Source organism: Oncorhynchus masou, chromosome 26, assembly GCF_036934945.1.
Source record: "Oncorhynchus masou masou isolate Uvic2021 chromosome 26, UVic_Omas_1.1, whole genome shotgun sequence".
Classification (NCBI taxonomy): Eukaryota; Metazoa; Chordata; class Actinopteri; order Salmoniformes; family Salmonidae; genus Oncorhynchus; species Oncorhynchus masou.
In genome coordinates, this window is record NC_088237.1 from 16,580,017 (window position 1) to 16,602,103 (window position 22,087).

Genomic DNA, 22,087 nt, shown 5'->3' on the forward strand with positions numbered 1-22,087 from the left:
AGAACATTCAGTATTGAAGGGTCCTAGTTCTCCATCAACAGATAAAGCAGCAGAGGATGCCATATTCGGTATGTCTGCATGACATTCAAGTGAGATAAATTCAGTTTATTACCAAGATTAGAATCTCTGAAAGTCTGTAAAATGCCAAGTCTATCTTACCTGCATTCTCTTTCTGCCGGTCCTCCACTTCCTTCTCACTGATAAGCTGTCTTCCAGGACTGAAATAACACAGACAAACAGAGCAGTCTATTTACAATACAAGCTTTTACAGAATAGTAGGGATCTCATAGTCTTTTTCTGATTTCCGTGATTTTCCTTCATTCCCTGTGGTCTCATTCTGAATGCTGACACTGTGGCCTTCAGGGCTACAATATAATAGAAACATCTACGTGAGGTGAAAGAACACAGCAGAATATGACAGTCAGCTGCTAGGTAACACTTTGGTCAACATTATAATTGTTAATACGTCTTTACAGTACCGTGCTATTTGTCTCTCTTTATAACCTTCAGTCTCTCCCTCGCTGGCTGTCACTCTGGGCCCCATGACTGCCAGGTAAAACGCCCGTTCTGGAAACATGGGAAGAAAATACCTTTCAGCTGCTGTTGATTCTCCACATAGCAAAGTAAATCAGAACGTCCCATGTTTCCACCACGACTTACTTGCATCCACATCTTCACCGGCTGACAGCCTGGCCACCAAATCTGAAATTAAACATTATAGTGGCATAGTAGGAATCATAAATAACACATCATTCAACTGATAAAGCAGATATATAACACTAACAATGCCATAAACATGGAAATAAACAATCAACTGTCAAAGACTGTGGAAGACCACATAGTTCAACAGCAATTTGCTTTAATGTTGTCTCTCTCCGTTTGCTCCAGCTTGTACTTAGTCAACAAGAGTTCAGTTTGTGGCACAGAGTTCAGTTTGTGTGGCACAGGGTTCAGTTAGTGTGGCACAAAGTTCAGTTTGGGTGGCACAGAGTTCAGTTTGTGGCACAGAGTTCAGTTTGTGTGGCACAGAGTTCAGTTTGTGTGGCACAGAGTTCAGTTTGGGTGGCACGCTGCTCCCCTTTCAGCTTATCCACCTGCTCCCAGGTGTACCTCAGCTGAACTCTCTGATCCACCACCATGTCTCTCAGCGCTCTAAGCTCAGTCCAGATGTCACGGGTGGTGGTTTGGCTGGCCGTCTGTCGCTGTGTCTTCATCCAGCTCTCTCACCCTGCTCCCTCTTTCTACACTGCCTTCTGGGTCGATGTCATCCTCTCTGATCCCTCCACTCTCTCCCGGGACCTATTCCCCAAACAGACAGAATAGCAACACCAGCAGAACAGGAGTTTCTCTCATTTTGACACAACACCCTTCTCCGGAATAACACAGTGTGACACTATGAGGGACACTATAGGACCACTTCTTTGTACACACACTCCTCTTAGGCAGCCTGAGTGCCAGTCTGTTTGTGCTATCATGCCAACTATCCTGTGCTATCCTTCTCTATAATTGGCTTGTTTGGCTTGACAAGGACCGCAATGGAGTTGGAAAGGGCACAAACAGATCTGGGACCAGGTTACCTCTTTAGGCGTTGGACGGGATATGTGAAAGTGCAGCCCAAGGTCTTTGATAAAGCGTTGATAGAGTTGACCTCACATAATCTCATACAAGTCTATGGAACATTCGGAATCTGTTCATGACAAGACATATACTAATGTTGTTGTGTTGTCTACAGCTCATACTCAGACACACATCTACTACTACGACGCTGAGAAAAAGACAGACGAAGTGTAAATTGCAGTTGTTTGTGTTTGGTGAGTGGCTCAGTGCACGACTGTATACCGTTGCCTTCTCCAAAGGGCCATTGCATAATGAGACATTGAGCAAGAAAAATGGGTTGTGAGATTACAGTACAGAAAGATATTCATGAGAGCAGTGTAGAAGACCTACGTTGATGTCTTCAGGGAGTAAAAGAGAAAATATAATTTGATGTGAGCAGGGAGAGATGAGAGAGGGTTGAAGTAGGTATGGTGAAGTAGAGATGGAGAGACAAGAGAGGTGAGAGAATGAGTGCTGAAAGAAAGATGGATAGAGCTGGAGGTGCTGCTTTCAGTGTCCTGCCAGCTGCACATCAGAGGGGCAAGAGATCCAGGGGAAACAATCATAGAGTTTAGCTATAGTAGCCTGCAGGACACACACACACATACTTACACACAACCCCCCCCCACACACACACACACACTCACACACACACAGAGACACACACATCACACAGTTCAACTTTTGTGAATATTGGAAGATACTGTGTTTCAGATAAGTCATTGACAGTTTGTAGAAAACTGAGAATCAATAATCATAGTTTTCTGTCTCGCATTGAAATATATATTTTTCTTCTGTGATGAGATTCCATTAGACGCCATTGAACTTGTACTATAAGAGCCCTCTGACGCTCAACAATGCCTGTTGAGCGCTCTTCAGCATTAGGGTCTGCCTGGAGCCGCCCGCGTGGGAGCACTAACAGTGGGCCTAAAACACAGACAGATCCACTGGATTTTTCAAACTGTGTGGAGCTCATTAGAATGACTAAGAGCCGGAATGGAGGCCCTTGTGTGAAAGCCATAATGGAGGAAAGGCTCTTGTCTGAGCTGTAATGGAGGCTCTTGTGTCTAGTTGCACTCCTCTCTCCACCGCATAGTACAGGCTTGAGCTGCAACTGTTGGGCTGGAGAGGGCTGACCTCTACAGAGTTGACCACAAGCCACCTATCACGTAAAAGCTATTGTACTGTACCATCATTAGAGGGGTCAAAGGGCAGAAGGATTTCCTTGCTTCTGAGTGGCCGCCTCAGAAGTCAATCAATGCGAATGGAGGAGGGGTCAGACACAAGTGGCTTATGATGGAATTAAATTTGTCAGGGGATGACTGAATGAAGGTGAATGTATGTCTGCATTCCCTTACAGTTTCCAGCCCTTGCCTTTGTCTCTTTGCTTGTGTCGTAACTCAGTCACTCAATGCTCACTAACATTACCAACATCAGCTTAATATACTCTATTACTTTTTCCTACTAGTTTTTCCACACAAGCAACGACCTCTTGAATCTATTTCAGATTTTGTGATTAACTTCTGCTGTCTATCATAGCAGGGTTTAATATCGGATGTGTTTGCTGTTGCCACCCTGCTCTTTATAAATATCTCTGTGTGGTTGGTTGACTAAGCAGGCAGAGGCACATTTATTTTCTAGCATGTTAAATATTACTAGTGCTGGTTTAATGTGAGCTTATTTTGAGGCTATTGACATTTAAGAAGAACGTACTGTATGTGCGTGCGTGTGTGTGTTAGTGTGTGTGTGTTAGTGTGTATGTGTGTGTGTCTTTGTCTGTGTGTGTGTATCTGCCTCTCAGTGTGTGGGCACATGAGCTGCGATGCTGTTTTACGGGCTTATCGATTTCATGCCCTCCTCTCACATCTATCCACATCTCAGACTCTCCGCCTCCTCGCCTTCCTCCTCCTTCTCCTCTTTGCATTGTTGCCCTGGGCGATGGTTTGCCTCGGTAACCACCATCTGAGCAGAAAGTGGGAGGTGGCCTGGAGAGCGGGGCTCCCGTGAGTGTTGCGTAAGGCAGTCATGTGACCGGGCCTTCGAACGGCGCCCAGCAGGCGGGGTCAAGGTTCAGCCCTACGGGGCTTGTTCTCAGCAGGCTTTAAAAAGCTAAAGGAGGATGTTAAACACCTCATCTATCCACGCTGCTCCTCAGAGACACAGAGCCTGGAACATTCTACAACCACTGGTTTCTCTTATCACAAGGAGGGAGGAAGGGAGGGGAATAGAGCACAGAGCCTGGAACATTCTACAACCCCTGGTTTCTATTTCCACATGGGGGGAGGGAGAGGGAGAGAGAAGAGAGAGAGAGAGAGGGAGGATGGAGGGAGGGAAGGGGAGCACAGAGCCCAGAGCATTCTGCAACCCCTGTTTCTCGTTTCACATGGAGGGAGGGAGGGAGGGAGGGAGGGAGAGAGAGAGAGAGAGAAAGAGAGAGAGAGAGAGAGAGAGAGAGAGAGAGAGAGAGAGAGAGAGAGAGAGAGAGAAAACAGTGCCTGGAACATGGAAGGGAGGGAGAGGATGAACGAGCAGAGAGAGAGAGAGGACAGAAAGGAAACTGTGAGAGAACTTTTCTTTGCAGATGTCGGGATGTAAAACAGGGCTCAGGCTTTTATGTTTTTTCCCCAGACAGGTTTACGCTGTTTTGAAGTAGGCCAGAGGCTCCTGTTGTGAGGGTGGGTTATTTTCAGCATCTCTTTTCTATGGGTGGAAACCTTCATGACATTCACAGAGAGGCCAGGTTAGGCAGGGGATCATTCACAGAGAGGCCAGGTTAGGCAGGAGATCATTCACAGAGAGGCCAGGTTATGCAGGAGATCATTCACAGAGAGGCCAGGTTAGGCAGGAGATCATTCACAGAGAGGCCAGGTTAGGCAGGACATCATTCCTATTGTTACAGTACTCATGATAGATGGCCCTGCTCCCTGGAAAACTAGGCCTTTAGAACAACAGAGAAATCACAATCAATCACTGTTGTTGTTAATGCTGTATTGTAAATGAAGTAGTTATAAGTTTGAATGTGATAACACATCTTTTTGTTTGTTTATGCACATGCCTATGTTGCGTGTTCACATGCGCAGCGTGTGTATATTCAGTGTGTGCAGATTTGTGTGTGTGTGCGTGCGTGTGCGTATGCGCGCGCGCGTGTGCGTGTGTGTGCGTGTGTGTATGTGTGTGTGTGTGTGTGTGTGTGTGTGCCATTATCCTCTCCTTGCTGAGCTTTATGTGTGTAATTCCCTGCTCCCCTCTCTGTATTAGCAGGTGATCCTGCTGGCTGGGCCAAGCCTCCACATTCAATAAGAATTGGACTGTTCCCAGGCTCTCTCATGCATCTCTAAGCTCTCCAACACAGAACAATTTACTGGCTGGGAGCAGCATAGCCAAGGACCAAGAGCTGGGTAATGTGTATGTGTGCTTCTGTGTGTGCATGTGGGTTAGTGTCTGTGCCTCAATGCATGTGTGGGTGACTACAGTTCTGCCACCTAGTGGTTTGATAGTGGGAAAAAAAACACCAGTCCACCATTTGTCACTAAACATACCAGATGTGGTGGTGCTGGTGAATAGCTGTCCATCTTTTAAATTGTGTGTCCATCGTTAAAACACTATCGACATTACTCTGCCCTCTACTGCTCTCTGGCCTGGAGCCACGTCATCTCATTTAGAGCCCATTCTGAACCAGGCCTGTCTCCCTCTGTCTGCCCGGCTCTCAAACTAAATAGATTTCAGGGAGTCACTGACTGGATGTCTTGGAAGCAGAAACAAAAGGCAATGTTGGGAGCCAGCAGGACCGTTGCTTGAAAAGGTGGTCACACCATAATGAGTTATCACTCATTCCAAGAGTCAGACTTGGTAAAAAGACTCCCTTGTTTCTTGTTTTGGGGTGGGGAGTGTTACATTGTGACTTGCAGTGCAGCGGTTTAGAGCAGGCTCACGTTGTAGTTGAAGATGTTCTACCTAAGATGTCCTTTGCTGTATGCTTCGTGTCATTGTCCATCTGCACTGTGAAGCTTTGTCCAATGAGTTTTGAAGCATTTGGCTGAATCTGAGCAGATAATCTAGCCCTAAACACCTCAGAATTCATCCTGCTGCTTTGCCAGTCACCATAGAGATCATGTTTAATTAACTATAGGGGCTAAGTTAAATAAAGGTTCAATTAAATAAATAAAAATGACCATAGGGCTATGTCATAAACCGCCATTCCAGAATGGTGTTAAAATGGCAGCCATATTGGTCAGGGAGAAATCCAAACCAGTCTGATTGGAATAAATGGCAGCCATATTGGTCAGGGAGAAATCCAAACCAGTCTGATTGGAATAAATGGCAGCCATATTGGTCAGGGAGAAATCCAAACCAGTCTGATTGGAATAAATGGCAGCCATATTGGTCAGGGAGAAATCCAAACCAGTCTGATTGGAATAAATGGCAGCCATATTTGGTCAGTCTGATTGGAATATATGGAAATCCAAACCAGTCTGATTGGAATATATGGCAGCCATATTGGTCAGGGAGAAATCCAAACCAGTCTGATTGGAATAAATGGCAGCCATATTGGTCAGGGAGAAATCCAAACCAGTCTGATTGGAATAAATGGCAGCCATATTGGTCAGGGAGAAATCCAAACCAGTCTGATTGGAATAAATGGCAGCCATATTGGTCAGGGAGAAATCCAAACCAGTCTGATTGGAATAAATGGCAGCCATATTGGTCAGGGAGAAATCCAAACCAGTCTGATTGGAATAAATGGCAGCCATATTGGTCAGGGAGAAATCCAAACCAGTCTGATTGGAATAAATGGCAGTAGAGCCATAATCCTGATTTTACTGCGGGAAAATTAAAGTAAGGAATATAATATCAGAAATTGTGTATTTATAATTATTGTAAACCAAAGGTGTTCTCATAAAATTATAAATACAGTTTATATGGATTTTATTTAAAAAGTGTGTTAAATAGGCTCATTTATATATAGAAACAGACCATAAATATCTAAAATATTGTTTTCTTGGAAAGTGTTATTATATTTACAACTTTTCTAAACTCTTACAAATCATCAACTGATTTCAGTCAGTGTATGGTCGTTGTAACGGGTTTCTTCCATCTCCTCCTCTGACGAAGAGGTGGAACAAGGATCGGACCAAAACGCAGCGTGTTTCATTAGATACATCTTTATTGATGAAGAACACGAACAATACAAAACAACAAACGTCGAAAACCGAAACAGCCCTGACTGGTGCAACTAACAAACAAACAAACAGAGACAGGAACAATCACCAACAAACACACAGTGAAACCCAGGCTACCTAAATATGGTTCCCAATCAGAGACAACGATAATCACCTGACTCTGATTGAGAACCGCCTCAGGCAGCCATAGACTAATCTGTACACCCCACACAACCCCAAGACGAAACACACTACAAACAAACCCATGTCACACCCTGGCCTGACCCAATAAATGAAGATAACATAATAGATATAGACCAGGGCGTGACAGAACACCCCCCTAAGGTGCGGACTCCCGGACGCACATCAAAACAATAGGGAGGGTCCGGGTGGGTGTCTGTCCATGGTGGCGGCTCCGGCTCGGGACGTGGAACCCACTCTATGAATGTCTTAGTCCCCCCTCCTTGCGTCCTAGGATTGTCCACCCTCGCCGCCGACCATGGCCTAGTAGTCCTCACCCAGAACCCCACTGGACTGAGGGGCAGCTCGGGACAGAGGGGCAGCTCGGGACAGAGGGGCAGCTCGGGACAGAAGGGCAGCTCGTGACAGAGGTGCAGCTCGGGACAGAGGGGCAGCTCGGGACAGAAGGGCAGCTCGGGACAGAAGGGCAGCTCGGGACAGAGGAAGCCCAGCACTGAGAGGAAGCCCAGCACTGAGAGGAAGCCCAGCACTGAGAGGAAGCCCAGCCAGGTTGTTGAATTCGGCAGATCCTGGCTGGCTGGCAGTTCTGGCAGATCCTGGCTGACTGGTGGATCAGGAAGAGTCTGGTTGACTAGCAGATCTGGAAGAGTCTGGTTGACTAGCAGATCTGGAAGAGTCTGGTTGACTAGCAGATCTGGAAGAGTCTGGTTGACTGGCAGATCTGGAAGAGTCTGGCTGACTGGCAGATCTGGAAGAGTCTGGCTGACCGGCAGATCTGGAAGAGTCTGGCTGACCGGCAGATCTGGAAGAGTCTGGCTGACCGGCAGATCTGGAAGAGTCTGGCTGACTGGCAGATCTAGAAGAGTCTGGCTGACTGGCGGATCCTGGCAGACTGACGGCTCTGCCTGCTCCACGCTGACTGGCAGCTCTGGCTGCTTCATGCTGACTGGTGGCTCTGGCTGCTCCATGTTGACTGGCGGCTCTGGCTGCTCCATGCAGATTGACAGCTCTGGCGGCTTCTTGCAGACTGACAGCTCTGGCTGCTCCATGCAGACTGGCAGCTCCTTGCAGACTGGCAGCTCCTTGCAGACTGGCAGCTCCTTGCAGACTGGCAGCTCCTTGCAGACTAGCAGCTCCATGCAGACTGGCAGCTCTATGCAGACTGACAGCTCCATGCAGACTGGCAGCTCCTTGCAGACTGGCAGCTCCTTGCAGACTGGCAGCTCCATGCAGACTGGCAGCTCCATGCAGACTGGCAGCTCTGGCTGCGCTAAACGGGCAGGAGACTCCGGCAACGCTGTAGAGGCGGAAGGCTCTGGCAGCGCTAAACAGGCGGGAGGCTCCAGCAGCACAAGAGAGGAGGAAGGCTCCGGCAGCGCTGGAGAGGCGAGGCCAACAGTAGGTCTGATGCGTGGTGCTGGCTGACTCTCGGGCTTCCAACCGCGTCGCCGCGCTGCCTCTTCATACCAGCGCCTCTCCGCTTTCGACGCCTCCAGTTCTTCCTTGGGACGGCGATATTCTCCAGGCTGTGCCCAGGGTCCTTTTCCGTCCAATATCTCCTCCCAAGTCCAGAAGTCCTGTGATCGCTGTTGCTGCCTTTGTTGCTTCTCCTGTGGCTCCTGCCTGTTGACACGTTGCTTGGTCCGTTTGTGGTGGGTGATTCTGTAATGGGTTTCTTCTAACTCCTCCTCTGACGAAGAGGTGGAACAAGGATCGGACCAAAATGCAGCGTGGTTCATTAGATACATCTTTAATGATGAAGAACACGAACAATACAAAACAACAAACGTTGAAAACCGAAACAGCCCTGACTGGTGTAACAAATACAGAGACAGGAACAATCACCCACAAACACACAGTGAAACCCAGGCTACCTAAATATGGTTCCCAATCAGAGACAACGATAATCACCTGACTCTGATTGAGAACCGCCTCAGGCAGCCATAGACTAATCTGTACACCCCACACAACCCCAAGACGAAACACACTACAAACAAACCCATGTCACACCCTGGCCTGACCCAATAAATGAAGATAACATAATAAATATAGACCAGGGCGTGACAGTCGTGGTGTCTCCCGTGACACGTCGATTGGCTGCATTATTTGAACGGAGTGTTGGCATATTGCAACTTAATTCGAAAAATAAATAATAATAAATAATTCCTCTGGCAAAAACTGTCTGGCTAGCTATCTAAGAAACATATACTGCAGATAAAGTCTTCAAATTCATTGCTTATCATAACTTATCAGAGTATTGGCAAACCATGGTTGACCAACTCCCTGACCAAAATGCATAACAAGGTTCATGACCATTCTAGTATTCTAATTCCTAATTCTATGCAAATCACAATAAAATCCTTGTGAGGCTATCCCCCAGTCTTTATCAGTCTCTTTACTCATTCCTATTACACTCAGTAACATACAACTTATCCTCTGTTTCACTCTGAGTCTTAGTGGAGCACTTGACCAGATGTGCACAGTGTGTGAGTGTGTGCGTGCGTGTGTGAGGTCCAGTCAGGACACAGCTGTCAGGCTCTCTCCTCAGTTGAAACAGACCTCTCTCTCGCTCTGCCTCTGTAGTAATTAAACTAGAAACACCTGCTCCTGCTCCGTACGTACAACTGAGTCTGCAGTTCTCTGGAGGGTTGCCATACTTTCCACTGGTAGGGTGTCAGATCAAAATAAATTAGCATAGCTATTTGCATTTTTTCTGTAAGTTGAAATGCTTCACTGAACTTGTGCTATTAGACACAATTTGATATATGTTAAAAGTTTTAGAACTTTATCTTACAACTACATCAACTTTTCTTTTAAGTTGGAAAGTCAGTGACCTCCTGTGTGTCTACCTCTATCTACCTCTATTCCCTCTGAATGTACCTTGACTTTCCACAGCTAACAGTTCCTGTTACATCCTGTTTCATGCCCAAACAGGAGTGTCAAAAGCCACAGGTCCGCTCCGAAAAGGAGGCGCAGAACGCTGAGAGGCGTCCCAGCCCTTTTTAACAGGAACCACGCTCTTCTCTCCCTCCTCTCCCCTTTCCAATCTCCCACCCAGCAGCCTCTCTGCCACCACACAGGGTTACTCATCAACTCACCTGAGGCGCGTCGCCGTCTGAAAACGCCTTTGTTTTGGTTACAGCTGCTGTAAATATACTGGGAACAGTAGGGGGATGTTGCAGTGTGACAGCCAGGTATATAGAGCAATTTGTTGAAGATGGTTCCGTTCTGCCGCAATAATTAGACTTGTCTATTAGTTTTATGGCAATAGAGATGGGGAACAGACACCTTGTTCTCAATAACTCACGTTTCAGCACAAAACACAGCCGTTTATATCATCATTTATAATTGACGGGGTGAATTTCAATTCCCCAATTACCATATAAAGCAACATGCGAAGAACATAAAAAGCAAATCGACTCGATAAACATAATGAACAAGACATGCACACAAATAGGCTATATGAATGAAAGGCGTCGATGTCAACAAAACGCCAAGGTTTCAGGTTACCAGTCGTGTCTTAGTGACTGTTGAATCCCAATACATGAGTACCGTAGGTGCCCCATCATATCTCACCCAACCACTCTCAGCACCCTCAGTCATCATTAAATACCTCTCTGCCTGTTGTACGCTGAGATGCTCCAGACCTTTGATGTCCACTCAGAGAGAATTCAAACGGCGCCTCCAGCCCCTCTTACCTTCTCAGACACACTGCTTCATTGTCAGAGCTCCTAGTGGCCTTAAGGGAATAATCCATTTAAAAGTCTGTTTTGAGGGGCGATGCTTCAGTGCACCTGATGTGTTTTATCATCTGCCACGTTGTTGAAATGAAGAGCTGTAACACATTTCTGACTTTGACCTGGCGAGCAGTAGCCGGACGACGTATTCTGATCTCTCTCTGAATGTCAGAGAGAAAAGCAATGCAGCTTGAGACTTAGAGACCAATTTGACCAAGAAAAGTAATTGTAACACCTACAGTGGGTTTAGTTGCTACAGTAACAGTTCAGCACGCACGTGTGTGTGTGTGTGTGTGTGTGTGTGTGTGTGTGTGTGTGTGTGTGTGTGTGTGTGTGTGTGTGTGTGTGTGTGTGTGTGTGTGTGTGTGTGTGTGTCACTCAGACACAGATGGCTAGTGAATTCTTGATAAAACCATTACAGAGACTAGAATGAGACTTACTCCTACCTGGTGACGATAAGGAGAGAAATTACCATAATTCTTTCCCAATTAGAGATATCAGAGAGCACAATTAGTCACTGTTTCTCTATCTCCCTACTCTACCTTCTATGACCTATCCTCTCTCCTTCCACTTCTCCCTATACTTCCTCCTTCACTCCTCTTGTGTGTGTGCGAATGTCTAGATGTGTGTGTGTGTGTTGAGTATATGTGTGTGTTACCGTGGTCTGGAAGGTGCAGTGGAGGTGTGTGAGGAAGGGATGTTCCCAGGCCAGGGAGAGTACTCTCCTCTCCACCATGGTACACTCCACATCATCATCCATCAGAACCAATGTAGATAAGAAAATTCTAGCAGCACTTGTAAAGGTTAGGGTTAGTGCTTCTGTGAAGTGTGTCTGTGAATGGAGCCAGAAGGCACAGCTGTCCTTTCCCTGACTCGTTGACCTCGCTTTGACAGGCTGGGGTGCTCCACAAGCATGTTCTAGTCCACCACACGCACTCAGACCTCCCCCCTCCCCCCCACTGACCAACACATCAAAGCATGTCTCAGTTGAAGGGACGGTAGAATTCTCTCTCTATGGTGATTGTGTAGCAGGTCATTCAATTACTGATTGAAAATGAACTTAATGTGTCTTCATCAACCATTGATTGGCGATTTGAGTCAAAGACAGACACACGTTGTTCTTTTTTCCCCATTCCCCTCAGAACCTTCCTCCCATTCTCCAGTGATGTTTCTGGTGTGTCTGATGTACATACCATGTGGTTATGCGTTAGTGTGACCGAGCCACCAGGCCGAGGCTGCCTGCTTCAAACTAACAACCTTCACAGAGCTCTTTGTATGCCCTGGCCATTAGTACACAGTAATGTGAACACTTGCGGTGAACCATAGGACTATCATTAAGGTGTGTGTGTGTGTTTGTGCATGCCTGTTTTAGCCAATCAGCATTCAGGATACAAACCACCTGGTTTATAATGCCAAACATAGCATATCCAACCCCAGTTCTAATTCACTACCCCAGTGCCTTACCTTCAGCTCAACAATCCCCCCATCCTTCCACAGCCCCAGTTCCCCATAAAAGTGATCCTGTCCCCTATAATAGCACCCTGTAGTGATCTTAAATTCCATCATTAGCCTGACTCTCTAGGTAGTCTTCAGACATCACCAGACTCTGTTGAGGTAGAGTTGTACTCTGCAGCTTTGTGTCACAGGGCCGTTGACAGTTACAGTGACAGTGTTTGTTTGAGTCAGTGCCGCTCAGCGCTGCAGATGCTATCGATTAGCGGTCTGGCTCTTCTCACTGATGTGTCGCAGGCATCCCCATTGTGTTGAGGTGATAGAGACGGACGCACAGCGGAGACCCAGTGCAGAAAAACACACTCAAATGTCAGGGTTCAGGGCTTGTGTGTGTGTGTGGTACTGTCTCGGATCCCCCCGGTACTGCTGCTCATTCTGTTCACCAGTTCCGGAGGTCTACGTCACCGGATTGCTAGGCTTCACTGAACGGGATTCATTATCATCAACCCAGGACTGTCTTGTCTGATTACACACACCTGGTTCCTATTTCCCCTGATTAGTATATGTGCCCTCTGTTCCCTCTGTCGGTTATTGTTCCCATGTCCGTTGGTGGTGTGAGTACCTATGCGATGGTGCAGCTGTTATGCTGTGTGCTATATATATACAGTGCCTTGCGAAAGTATCCGGCCCCCTTGAACTTTGCGACCTTTTGCCACATTTCAGGCTTCAAAGATAAAGATATAAAACTGTATTTTTTGTGAAGAATCAACAACAAGTGGGACACAATCATGAAGTGGAACGACATTTATTGGATATTTCAAACTTTTTTAACAAATCAAAAACTGAAAAATTGGGCGTGCAAAATTATTCAGCCCCCTTAAGTTAATACTTTGTAGCGCCACCTTTTGCTGCGATTACAGCTGTAAGTCACTATGTCTCTATCAGTTTTGCACATCGAGAGACTGAAATGTTTTCCCATTCCTCAGTGAGGTTGGATGGAGAGCATTTGTGAACAGCAGTTTTCAGTGCTTTCCACAGATTCTCGATTGGATTCAGGTCTGGACTTTGACTTGGCCATTCTAACACCTGGATATGTTTATTTTTGAACCATTCCTTGTAGATTTTGCTTTAAGTTTTGGATCAATGTCTTGTTGGAAGACAAATCTCCATCCCAGTCTCAGGTCTTTTGCAGACTCCATCAGGTTTTCTTCCAGAATGGTCCTGTATTTGGCTCCATCCAACTTCCCATCAATTTTAACCATCTTCCCTGTCCCTGCTGAAGAAAAGCAGGCCCAAACCATGATGCTGCCACCACCATGTTTGACAGTGGGGATGGTGTGTTCAGTGTGATGAGCTGTGTTGCTTTTACGCCAAACATAACGTTTTGCATTGTTGCCAAAAAGTTCAATTTTGGTTTCATCTGACCAGAGCACCTTCTTCCACATGTTTGGTGTGTCTCCCAGGTGGCTTGTGGCAAACTTTAAATGACACTTTTTATGGATATCTTTAAGAAATGGCTTTCTTCTTGCCATTCTTCCATAAAGGCCAGATTTGTGCAATATACGACTGATTGTTGTCCTATGGACAGAGTCTCCCACCTCAGCTGTAGATCTCTGCAGTACATCCAGAGTGATCATGGGCCTCTTGGCTGCATCTCTGATCAGTTTTCTCCTTGTATGAGCTGAAAGTTTAGAGGGACGGCCAGGTCTTGGTAGATTTGCAGTGGTCTGATACTCCTTCCATTTCAATATTATCGCTTACACAGTGCTCCTTGGGATGTTTAAAGCTTGGGAAATCTTTTTGTATCCAAATCTGGCTTTAAACTTCTTCACAACAGTATCTCGGACCTGCCTGGTGTGTTCCTTGTTCTTCATGATGCTCTCTGCGCTTTTAACTTCTTGAAACTCCCCATCCCGGATCCGGGTTTGTGACTAAAGCCTCAGGCTCATTAGCATAACGCAACGTTAACGATTTCTGAAAATCGCAAATAAAATGAAAATAATGCATCTGCTCTCAAGCTTAGCCTTTTCTTAACAACACTGTCATCTCAGATTTTCAAAATATGCTTTTGAACCATAGAAATTGACTAATTTGTGTAAGAGTATGCAAAGCTAGCATAGCATTTTGAGTAGCATGTAGCACGCAACATTTTCACAAAAACCAGATAACCAAATAAATAAAATCATTTACCTTTGAAGAGCTTCTGATGTTTTCAATGAGGAGACTCTCAGTTACATACCAAATGCGCAGTGTTTCCTGAAAGCGTCTGTGTGTAGGAGAAATCGTTCCGTTTTCTACATTGCGTCTGGCTACCGAAACGAACCGAAAATTCAGTCACCTACAACGTAAAACTTTTTCCGGATTAACTATATAATATCGACGAAACATGGCAAACGTTGTTTGGAATCAGTCCTCAAGGTGTTTTTTCACATATCTCTTCATTGACATGCAGTTCGTGGAAGCTTGCTTTTCCTCTCTGTATCGCATGGAAAAATACTGGCAGGTGACTTTTGCGCACCAATTTCGGCGCAGGACACCGGGCGGACACGTGGTAAATGTGGTCTCTTATGGTCAATCTTCCAATGATCTGCCCACAAATACGTCACAATGCTGCAGACACCTTGGGGAAACGACAGAAAGGGTTGACTCACTCCTCTTGCATTCACAGCCATATAAGGAGACCATGGAAAACAGAGCCTCAAAAATCCTTGTCATTTCCTGGATGCCATCTCATCTTGGTTTTGCCTGTAGCTCACGTTCTAGGGCACGCACAGAGAATATCTTTGTATTTCTGGACACGTCAGAGTGTTTTCTTTCGAACGGTAGCAATTATATGCATAGTCGAGCATCTTTTTGTGACAAAATATCTTGTTTAAAACGGGAACGTTTTTCATCCAAAAATGAAATAGCGCCCCCATAGATGTAAGAGGTTAACGGACCTCTGAGACTATCACAGTGCAGGTGCATTTATACGGAGACTTTATTACACACAGGTGGATTGTATTTATCATCATTAGTCATTTAGGTCAACATTGGATCATTCAGAGATCCTCACTGAACGTCTGGAGAGAGTTTGCTGCACTGAAAGTAAAGGGGCTGAATAATTTTTCACGCCCAATTTTTCAGTTTTTGATTTGTTAAAAAAGTTTGAAATATCCAATAAATGTCGTTCCACTTCATGATTGTGTCCCACTTGTTGTTGATTCTTCACAAAAAAATACAGTTTTATATCTTTATGTTTGAAGCCTGAAATGTGGCAAAAGGTCGCAAAGTTCAAGGGGGCCGAATACTTTCGCAAGGCACTGTATATATATATATATATATATATATATATACAGTACGTCTGGTCCTTGTGTACTATAGGTCCAGATAGGCCTTCAGTCTGTTAGCGATGACATTAGCAAATATATTGTAGTCCACACAGAGCAATGCCACAGGCCTCCAGTCCTTAAGTTCACACATGTCCCCTTCTTGGGCAGGAGCGTCAGAATCGCCCGACGATAGCCCATCGGCAACTCTCCTACTCCGACGCACTCACGCAACACACAAAGGAAGTCCACTCCAATTATTCCCCATTTTTTATAAAAATCCACTGAGAGTCCATTGACTCCCGGTGCATGGCTGGGGGACATCTGGGTTACGGTCTCTGCCAGATCATGGGTCAACAGGGAAATGTCAATTTCATCCCTCTGTGCCAGAGAGAGCTTAGGGTGTTCCTCAAACAAAACTTGAGCACACATAGGATCACACAGTTCTGCACCTATACAAGTCAGTATAAAACTCCACAGTCCACTCCTGCATCTCCCCCACCACAGAGGTCACCCACCCATCCAACAGCCATAGACAATGCATACCCTTGGCTTCACTGCTCTGTCTTTCCAAACCAAAGAAGAAGGAGCTGGAAGCATCCATCTCCTTGAGCATGGAGAACCTAGCTCTTAAAAGTGCTCCCTTTGCTTTAACCTGGAAAAAACTACCCATGTCCCTGCGTAATTCAGCTAACTTAGCCTGGAGGCCTACATTGCCTTGCCCCACAAGCTTTACCTCCACCTCACTGATACTACGCTAGAGAGTTCCCCCAATACTCCCCCAACCTGTGAGGATGAGAGAGCTGTATACTCTTGACAGAAAAGCCAAATTTGGACTTTTCCCACAACCCACCATTGACTCAGAGACTCATACTCTTCTCTTAGCTTCCCCCACCTTTCCCAAAAAGTCTGGAAGCCTTAGCCAAAAGGTGTCATCTTGTAAGAGCTTTACATTAAACTTCCAATGGGAAGCTTGCCGGGGCCCTGGTGAAATAGACAGCCGAGCCATGGTTATGTGGTGATCCGAAAAACCCACTGGGAGAATGGTAGCACTCAACAGCCTACTTCTCTGATTCCTGGACATGTAAAACCGATCGAGTTGGGATGCACTCACCCTAGCCCCAAATACCTTCACCCATGAATATTGTCTTGTGTTGGGATGTCTAGTTTTAATGATGTCCTTTAACACCCCCACTCAGCCTGAATGAGGCTTCCCCCACAAAACAACATGCTTAACGGCATCTGCCTGAAAACCTGCCGACACGACACAAAAGCCGCAAGCAAACTTAACAAAACGACTCAGCTCTTTCTGGATTTGATCATCCGTAATAAACAGTGGCATATTTGCAGCTACCACCCTCGTCGAAGGAGTTGAAAGAGGAGAAATCGGCACCAACACATCCCTAATAAATATTTCACAAGCAATCAGCCTTCCCACTAAATGTATTCTTTTCATGATGGATGCAGAAAGTATAAATTCAGTTCCTACCTGTTCGACGACCGCAAGCAGAACCTCCTCCACCTTATCTCCATTCTCAGGAACACATCTGAATCCATGCCGTAACGACAGCATCTCGAGCACACCACACCGTTCAAACCCCCAGGGAACTAAAACTCTGTCCTCTTCCTCTCTAACTTTGAATGAAAACAGTGGGTACCGCTAAACGAACAGTGTGTTAACCCTCCACTATAGAATATTTAAACTGAAAGAAAAGACCAAGGAAAAATCTAGAAAAAATGTAAGGAAAGAGCCCTCCACAGCCTCTCAAGTAGAAAAACTCCCAGCATGCACTGAGAGAAAGATAGAGAGATAGAGAGAGAGAGAGAGTTTCAGTTAAAAAATATATATTTATCCCAATATAAATCTACAAGAATCTCCTATATTTTAGCCAGAAGGTCAGATGGTGGCTCTAAACATGACAACAGATGCCACAGTGCAGAGGCAACCACATTGTTAACAATAATTGTGCGAGATAACAACCAACGCCATCTCCTCATCCTCCCTTCCAACATTTCAAGAAACACATTCCAATGTTTGTCCATTGTCCCCTCATCCCCTAGGTACAATCCAGGATACTTAAAACCTCCGTTACACCATTCCAGCCCCCCGGACAAAGCCTTGATCCCTCCAGACCATTTTCCAAACTGTAAAGCACAACTTTTTTCCCAAGTTACCTTTACGGAGGATATTCCCCTAAACCGATCAACCATGAATCTCAAACTATCCACCACGGCTTGGTTTTTCAATAAAATAACTACATTGTCAGCATAGTCTGAGAGACAAATAGGAGGAATATCCTCTGAAAGGTACACCCCTTCAATGCGACTTCTAATGCTATTTAGTAGTGGCTCTATTGCGATGGCATATAGCATTCCTGACAAAGAACACACCTGCCTAATACCTCTACACACTTTAAAAGGTGCACTAAAGACACCGTTAACTTTGAGTACACTTTCAATTTCACCAGATATCACCCTGATCATGGCAATAAAACCAGAGCTGAAACCAAACCCCTCAAAGTGCGCCATAAGTATTTGTATTTGTATTTATTATGGTTCCCCATTAGCTGCTGCCAAAGCAGCTACTCTTCCTGGGGTCCAGCAAAATTAAGGCAGTTCATTTTTTTTTACATTACAATACATTCACAGATTTCACAACACACTGTGTGCCCTCATGCCCCTACTCCACCACTACCACATATCAACAGAACTAAATCCATGTGTATGTATAGGGTGTATGTTATTGTGTGTGTGTGTGTATGTGTATGTGTGTGTGTGTCTGTGCCAATATTTGTGTTGCTTCACAGTCCCCGCTGTTCCGTAAGGTGTTTTTTTATCAGTTTTTTGGGCAGTAGGCTAAGGACAGCCCTCCGATAGTGTCCCTCCGGTCAAACTATCTCTAACCACTGCTAGCCAATCCTCTCCCAACATGGCCCAAAAATACTTTAAAAAGTCAACAGGAAGCTCATCAATGCCTGGTGCCCTTCCATTTTACATTTTACATTAGTGCAGTGTCATGACGGTGGTCTGGGGGTAGGTTTATGACAGTCATAAATACCTCTCCCCCTTTTTCTCTCTCTTCCCTACTGATGTGACATTTGAAAATCCCTTGGTAAATATAGAGATTCTGGGAACATCAGAAGGTGGGGGGAAATGAACCATATTCTGGCAATCCGACCAGTTGGACATATGCGGTGGTACTTAATGAATATGATGTCAGTTCGGTTGTCATCTGAGACATTCTCATCAATGACATAAACTCTACAGTGGAAAGTCTGCACATTGTAGTTATCGGATTCACATGAAATTGTTATTCAATTTAAGTGTATGAATATAAAACTATTGGTGAAAAGATTAAATGTAATTTTAGTTTCCAAATGACAGATTTGGGTTTAGGGCTCTGCTCAATCAGTGACCCGCCCCTGTGAAGAGACATGGGCTGTAAACCATGAGAACACACCCTTCTCCCTCCACTATATAAAGCCTTGATGAAAATGTAACCTCCTGTTCCGAGGATGTGAGGACGACGGTCCATACGTTAAAAGGACTAACATATCAACTGTTCCGGGTACATTAGGATGACGATCCGATGTCAGAATGGTTCAGATAATAACTACAGAACGAAGCCAACCTCAGCATGAGCTTTGGTTGCGAATGGTATGAACTTTGAACTCTTATTCACAACAGAAGTGATACCTCCTAACCGTTGAGTTAGCAACAGCAGCTGCAAACCTGGGCTCGGAAAGAACAGACAGAGTATCCCGTCTACCACACAACGACATAACTACAACGTATCCATTTTACCAGCAGAGACATTCTTCAAAGGACAAAAGACTGATTAGAAACACGCCTTCCATCTACCACCAACCTACCGAAGCGCAGCTCAGAGTAAATATTAAATGCATTTTTCCTTTTCCAAATGGGAGGTAATTTAGAATGCATAAGATACTGTATTTATGATAGCATGGCTTCTCCTGTTGTTCCTCAAGTCATCGCGCTCTTTCACTCAAACCCTGCCCCTTTTCTTTTGTGTAACAAGCTGTCACATCTGTTCCGTCCGCTAGGGACGTTGTCCTTCATGACATAATTTGTAATCCAGGTATGATTCATTCTGTGTATATGTAATTCTGTATGGTTAGTTAGGTATTTAGTAAATAAATAATTAAATGCAATTTTGTATTGCTGATTCAACTTGTTAGCCAGGGTTTGTGAAGATACCAAGATTTTGCAACTTTCAGATGAGACTGAAATAAGGTGACAATTAATATTGACTGCTATTGATGTAAAATATTACTTTAAGAGTTTATTCGGAAAATAACAGCTCTATAACTATTATTTTGTTGTTCCCCGACTTTCTAGTTAATTACATTTACATGATTAGCTCAATCAGGTAACATTAATTACAGAGAAAGGATTTTATAGAATAGCATGTCATATCACTTAATCCAGCATAGCCAAAGACACGACGGCAGTGTATAGCTCCTGCAAGACAATAGTTGCTCAAGCTCAACCTCAGCATCTGCAGCCACCTGTGGGAGCCCATCAAGGAACTGCTGTGTCACTGTTTAATCCTCTTTGTACTCACTCTTGTAGAACATGGAACTCTACTGCCCTCTTTCTAATTTCACTAGGGCTAGTGAGCTCCTGTCCAACAGCTGATTTGAGGCAATGAATAATTCTTCTTTGACCATTCTTTTTCTCTAAACCAAATAAAATTTGGATGAGGCATCAATTTTAGAGATTCCCTGGAATGTACTTCTCACGAATGCCCCCTGTGCTCTGATACCCAGCAGGTCTGACAATGCTGCTTTTTTTCTCTTGAGGGCTTAAGTATGGCTTCGATCTCGATCGATTTCAGACTCTAGCGTGTTCATTGATCTGGTGATGTTTCTGGTGACATTCATCGAGTACTGATCTGATTACAGAATTGTTGAATCTGGATTTTCCCTATATCCCACCACTGTTGAAAGGAAACAAAACTGTCCTTTTGAGACCATCTCTCCCAGAAAGAACTACGACTTTCCCTGAAGTGAGCATCACTCAATAACATTATATTAAAATGTCAGTATGCACTTTTGGGTTTTACAGCATTAACGAACACCACCTCTGTTATTAAAAAATATCTGAAAATCCCACTGGGGTTATCACACCTGATATAGAGACCTGAGATGGATGCTCAAACAATAAAACCTATCTAACGTGGCCAGAGAGACGGTGTTCTCTCTTACATGTGCCCATGTGTACTGTCTCGTGCCTCCATGTTGGCTCTGAAAAATAACGGCCTTTTAAAAAGTAATTGAGGCTATATTGGGTTCTTTGTGGTTTCTAAATCCCTGACTGTGCAGTTAAAATCCCCAGCATACAAAATAACCTTTTTTATTATAGATACAAGTTGACCATAACTCTCGCTCCAACACGTCATCTCCAACAAATGGTTGCACGTTAGAAAGTATAACTTTCTTTGCCAGATTCATAAGAGGAAATACCGACATCTGTGTCTCCCACAACACAACACAACACCACTCTCAACTATCGTATTCAACTTTTCATTGGACCCTAAGAATTTTACTCCAGCGCTATTCATCCTTGAGGCTGATTTTATGCTATCATACCCAATGATAGCACCCACAGCCAAGCTACATTCTTCCACCGAACACCCTGCCGCAGCAGGAATCTTTACTCCATGTCGCCGACTAAGTTTTTCAAACCCCAACCCCCTGCGAGTAGCCATTGCAACCAGAACCACACGCTGATTGCGCCCTCGAGAAAACTATCACACCAACTATCACACCACCCCATATTCGTGGGCAACAGTGGCAATCCTCACTGCTATTGTCCTATTCCTACTCACCCTTCTTGAAATTGCCGTTGCCATGATTGAAGCCTATGTCTTCCACCTCCTCCTTTATCTACAAGAACATGTCTAATGGCACACCAAGCACACACATACCACACGGTTGACCCAAGCCCCTGACCGCCTACTGGCGCAATCGCCACCCTTTTCCTTACATCAGGCACTGCAGTCTGGTTCCACTTCCATTCACTCACACTGCTAACTTTGGTTTATTATCAATTTCACTTGCTTTGGCAATGTAAACATATGTTTCCCATGCCAATAAAGCCCTTAAATTACATTTAATTGAGAGATAGGAGAGAGATAGTAGAGAGGGGGAGAGGCCCGTCCAGCCTGTTTGTCCTGCTCAACATGCTCTGTCTTTCTCTGCATCCATCCATCCTTCACCCCTCCTTAAAGCCACTCATCTGTCCACACATTGATCTCTGTTGATTCACATTCAACTCACAACAGGAGGCCGCTGGAAGACATATTGATTCTGCATGCGTGTGTGTGTGTGTGTGTGTGTGTGTGTGTGTGTGTGTGTGTGTGTGTGTGTGTGTGTGTGTGTGTGTGTGTGTGTGTGTGTGTGTGTGTGTGTGTGTGTGTGTGTGTGTGTGTGTGTGTGTGTGTGTGTGTGTACGCATGTGTGTGTGTGTGTGCGTGCGTGCGTGCGTGTGTGTGCGTGCGCGCGTGTGTGTGTGTGTGTGTGTGTGTGTGTGTGTGTGTGTGTGTGTGTGCGTGTGTGTGTGCGTGTGCGCACATTTGCAGGTACGCAGACTGTATCTTCTGGCTGGGACA